This window comes from Patella vulgata, chromosome 8 (genome assembly GCF_932274485.2).
Source record: "Patella vulgata chromosome 8, xgPatVulg1.2, whole genome shotgun sequence".
In the NCBI taxonomy this organism is placed as follows: domain Eukaryota; kingdom Metazoa; phylum Mollusca; class Gastropoda; family Patellidae; genus Patella; species Patella vulgata.
Genome location: NC_065886.2, coordinates 38,132,763 through 38,138,273, shown reverse-complemented (window position 1 = coordinate 38,138,273; position 5,511 = coordinate 38,132,763). Strand labels below are relative to the sequence as shown.

The 5,511-nt window shown below is 32.2% G+C and overlaps 1 long non-coding RNA gene across 2 annotated transcripts in view; it reads left to right on the top strand.

Annotated features, from left to right (window-relative positions):
* The window catches only part of LOC126829300 (uncharacterized), a 66,094-nt gene that overhangs the window by 31,406 nt on the left and 29,177 nt on the right, over positions 1-5,511 (top strand). The gene's annotated exons all lie outside the window — the stretch shown is intronic.

Genomic DNA, 5,511 nt, shown 5'->3' with positions numbered 1-5,511 from the left:
TCATAACATTTTTGTCTATGACAGGAAAGCATGGTCTGTATTCCAATGACAAAAAAAACTGAAAAATAAATAAACGAGCCGATGTAGACAAACACTCACAGCAACTGGAGAGCATGAATGATATGGAGGAGATATTTTCTAAGTACACATTGTTAACCCTTTAAACTAGATCAACACAGACCATTGGTCTAATACTAAATCGTGTAAAAACCCAAAGGGTTATAGGTTATTGTCCAATCTAAACAGCTCTACTATTGTTAGTTTCGGTTGATTGGCTCCAAACATCTTAAATAATCACAAGAATTTTGGCCATTCATGCTTCAATTGCTTCATTTATGCCCTTTAAACGCCCTTCAGACAAATAGTCAGCTTGCCCCTACATAATCCTCTGCTCTCTATATCTATACGCCCCAGTGCTTTAATTATCTGTCGTTTGACATGAAACATTTTTTAATTTAGAATATTTTAATATCATTGATACATCAGCTGAGATTGGGATTAAAAATAAAAATAAGTCTATATGAATGATAGCTCATGGAAAAACATTTGATTTATTAGAATTTTTTTTTTAATAAAAATAAATTTATATAAGATAAATAAGCCATCTTATTGCAGATATGATAAGGTTTTATTAGAAAATAATTATTTGTATTCAGTAAGTCTTAGATAGAGAGAAAAATGAGACTTAAGGTCCACTCTACCAAAACTATGTGATTTCTGGACTAGTAAGTCATAGGTCTGTTTAATGTAGATTTCAGTTTTCAATCCATTGTAAGATTATATTGACTTCAGACGTTATGTTTAAATCTCTAGAGAGTAGTCGTCAGTTGTCACACAGCTTAACTACTGACATCCACTATCAGGGGTTATAGTACCCTATTTGAAACCAGAAAACTCTACAAAAACAAATGACATGTGCATGCCCTAAGCTATCTCACACACCAAGTGTTAGGCTGACCTATTCAGATGACCAAGATAAAGTTTCTGAAAGACAAGGCATCTCACTTTTGCATTAATAGATGCTTTTAAAGTTTCAATTTCATATTTTTACGTTATATTTTTAAAATGTATTAAAATAAAGCCCTAAAATAGATGGTATCTATAAACAGTCCTACATTGTTAAAGAATAATCCTATTAATCACTAAATATTGCCAGTTGAGAAATTGGCAAAAATATAATTGTCAACTTCAAATTCAAATGTTTGAAGATAGCTATTCCATGGTTGGGAATAGGAAAACAAGGGAGGTAATTGGAAGGTAATTGTGTTATTATTTCTGGTGTGAAGATTTTTAAGTGTGAGAAAGATAACCTATGATCGTATAATAGTGAGTTGACAACCTATTGAGCAAAAGAAATAATTATGTTTTGACTTTCTTAGAAAATATGAAATTGTAACTTTAAATAACTTAAACTACCATCATATAAGTTTTCTACTAAGAAAATAGATGTATCAAAACAAAACACTGAGCAGAGCTGCGTTCACATTGGGATTAATTTGTTTGGGCAAAAAGTAAGATGTTGATGTGACGATTCAGGTAGCAGCTCAGTGTGAACTCAATGATTCCTTAATATAATGTAAAAGGAAGCGCTGTGTCTGGAGAGATGTTTCTGACATGATACTTCAACACTGTCATATTAGGCTCCTTGCGAAATCTAGTGACATTTTTCAGTTCCACCAGACAGACTAATTCATTTCAATTGGTTTCATTTGTTTGTACAAATTTTTAATCTTGTCAGTGTGATCGCAAAAGTAAATGTTGATCCTTTACTTCTGATACATGTAATAGCAATTTAAATGTAGCCTAATAGTATTATGATCAAGATAAGAGCAAAATGGTGTAAGTTTTATCAGATAGTCGTATCTCAACCACCATGTCATTTTCAGATCTTCAATTGGAACAGTTTGTTATTTAAAGAGGTATTATCACTCTCTGTATTCACCTAAAAACTCCAAACACTGGTTCTACCTAGAGCATTTTGCACAAGTGTTTGCTGAATGCCGTAAAATTTACTATGAAAACCGCTGATCATCACAAATGGTAATGTGTCTTACTGAGTCAGGATCACAGGAATGGATTGGCAGAATCAGCCTCAATTAGTTGAGCATTACCAAGGTTCAAATGTATCTGTATAGGTAGATCATGTCTATTCAAAATCAATGATATTTTAATATTGTTTTAATCTATAAATGTAAAATTTTAAATGATGGCACATTGTCCTCCCACAAAGCTAACCAACAACTAAAATCAATGAAAATTAACAATTTTATTTTGGACCCAAATCGAAGAGTCAAGAATGCAACTTTACATACCACAAATAAAATATGACCATTTAAAAATGCATTATGTAAGAGGTAAATGTGGCTATTTCAGATATTTTTTTGAATGGCCGAGATATGAAGTGAATTAAACAATGTCTACCATATTTTTGATAAATGTTCAAAATGGAAAAATAGACATCTTTTGTTATTGTAGAAATGCAGAATTTGACAATCAAGACTATGCTTTTTCTTATCAAAACTTTAAACATTCATAACTTCGTTCAGAATAAAGTAGTTTGACTGAAATTTTAAGAACGGCCCTGTCTTGATCTAAATCTTATATACACAATGCATCTTAAAATGTTAAATTCTTGTTAGGAAATAGATGTATAATTTTATTATGTATATACACAATGTATCTTTAACAGTGAAATTCTGGTTAGGAAATACATGTATAAAAATGATTTTATATATATAAATGTATACAATGTATCTTTAACAGTGAAATTCTGGTTAGGAAATACATGTATAATTTTATATATGTATATACACAATGCATCTTTAACAGTGAAATTCTGGTCAGGAAATACATGTATAATTTTAATGATTAGGTGTGTCCTAAACTGTGTTAAATTTAAACTTGTGATATGTGTTTTTGAAAGAAAAAATCTGGAGAAATAAAAAGATTTTTATTCTAGAAAAGGCGAGACCAGTTATATCGCACTTTGACTTATGAAAAATTTATCTACTCTTACAGTGCGTTTTAGAATACTGTAGGTCCATTAGACCTTATTAGAAAGGTAGAAGGGAAAAAATGTGTGTGTGTGTGTGTGTTGGGGGAGGGGGACTAGATATTGCAGAAAACTGTTGATCAGAATACTTTGGCAAAGTTTTTGTAGCACTGTTATAAACGCCATTCAGTCATCTATGCAAACAGTGAGGTTATCTGCCTTACTTTTGGATCCAGGGCCATCAAACATTTTTATGCTCAACTCAGATTTATTAAAATTTATGTTATTTGTTGCTAGCACTCTAATAAATGTAATATTAAATTCAAAAGGGTTTCATGTATTATATATATCTTGAAACTATTGGCATACATTGAATAACACTAAAGTTTATTGAAGAAAAGTTTCCCTGGATTCTTCCCACTACTAAAGAGCCCTCTACACATGCGATTTGATACAGTTAAGATACATATCACTTCCCAAAAAAACCTAGTAATGTCGACATCACTTCAAACCCATCAATTTTGCTTGACTTTTACTTTATGTGAAAATAGGATTTAGATCAATTCAATTGAAAAGTCACAGCTAATCTTTTGTCTCAAATGATTGATAGGATTGGTGTGAATTAAGAATAATATGTTTGACTTTCAGCACTTTCAAAGGTGGTACTCCATTGAAAGTGGACAATAAGCTGTGAACAAAGATTACAATTAGTGATAAAATCCTTTAATACCTTAATCCATTGGATTAGGGATTAATTTTCCAAATTTTCTGTTGCCAAGATCCTTTAATGACTTTTTTAAATAAAGGAATTAAATTATTAAAAGAGATGTTTAAAGACAGATAGTCTGAGAGTCTTCTTAATTCAAAGCTCTTATTCTTAAATAGTTGATGTCTCTTTCATGGTTTAACTTTAATTTTTAATTTAGTCCAATCTTCTTCCCCCCTATCTGCTAATTAATCAAGTAATTAGTTAATAAATAAAAGCTGGGATGGATGTCACTGTAATGAGGAAGTGTAACCACAGCTAATAGATTAAAGTAACTGATTAAATTTTGGTATTTAGTTTAGAAAAAAGAAAGATAGATTAACAGATATTGAACTTGTCACAGAAGTGTCATTTTTGACAGATTAGTCTATGAATTCTATTAACATGGTTCCTGATATTGCCTCGCAAGTCAATTGTAGGGTTAGCATGTTACTGATATAATTCCCCCAATGTACATTATTTCTTTTTTTTATTTCTTTATAATAGATATAAATATATATCAGTTTTTATAAATTTAATAATTCATATTAAAAGATATATTGCTTTGACTGTCACGTATCATGAAAAAATGAAATGACATGGGGTTTAATGTTCTACTTTTCTGCAGCATCCTGACTAATTAGAACTGATGTACGCCATGCATTGTGCTCAGGGGGAAATGTTTCCCAGACAGTAGCACTACAGCCTACTGTTATTTCAAATTACAACTGTACCAGGGTTCTTTTACATGTACGCCAAAGTGTCCACAGGACCTTGTTTTTCCGTACCATCTGAACAACTAGACAGCTAGACAGCTATCCCTTGCTAGGTTGTCCTTCCTGCACCCCACTGACAAAGGGAAACCACACCAGAAGATTCAGAGGAACCTTCTCAGCCAACACTGGGATCAAACCCAAGACCTCTAGGTTTAGTTAGCCAGTGGCTTATTGAGCTACCATGTCTTCCTGACAAAAATAACAAGCCATTAGAATCAAATCCAAACTATGCAGATAAATATATTTGTTATCAAACTCGTGTGCACATGTGGTGATCTTCGATATACTGATTTCAAAAGCTTTTAAGTAATGTGAAATTCATGCAAATGTGTCATAATTTTTATTATTTTAGCAAATTTGGTTGGGTGTCTTTTTACAAAAGTGCTTTATTTTTTATTTAATCCATGTAAGTGTCTACTGGATACAAACTACGGTAGGTAATATTGGGACTAACATATTGTTCAATTCTATTTCAATAATTCGCTTGCGCGTAGGGGTCTTTAGCAATGGGAGGAAACTGGAGTATCCAGAGAAAACCCACGAGGTGAGGTTGGACAGGTCACCCTACTCCTTGTCATGTGCAAGCGGGGATTGAACCATGCCACTTGACTCAATGACAGACCTTATGATCTAACGTGCATGCCTTACACCATTCATGCCCCCCCCACACACACACACAACAAGTTTACTTACTTACAAACTGCCACTTTAAGCAAATAAGTAAATTAGCTAATCTCAAGCATGAAAGTGTGAATGTAATATTTATCATTTTAATACAGATAAAACAAAATGGTTCTGTGGGTTTTTGTCTCAGATTTCAGAAGTAAATCTTTTATGAGCTGCGGTGTGAAAACCTGTTTTTACGCTGATTAGTATGAACAGAGAAAGCACACGAGATGTATGTCGGCAGAAATAACCTTATAGATAAGATTTCATTCTGACAGAATTACTTCATACCACCAGATGATGATAGGTTTATTTCTTTACGTTTTATAGTA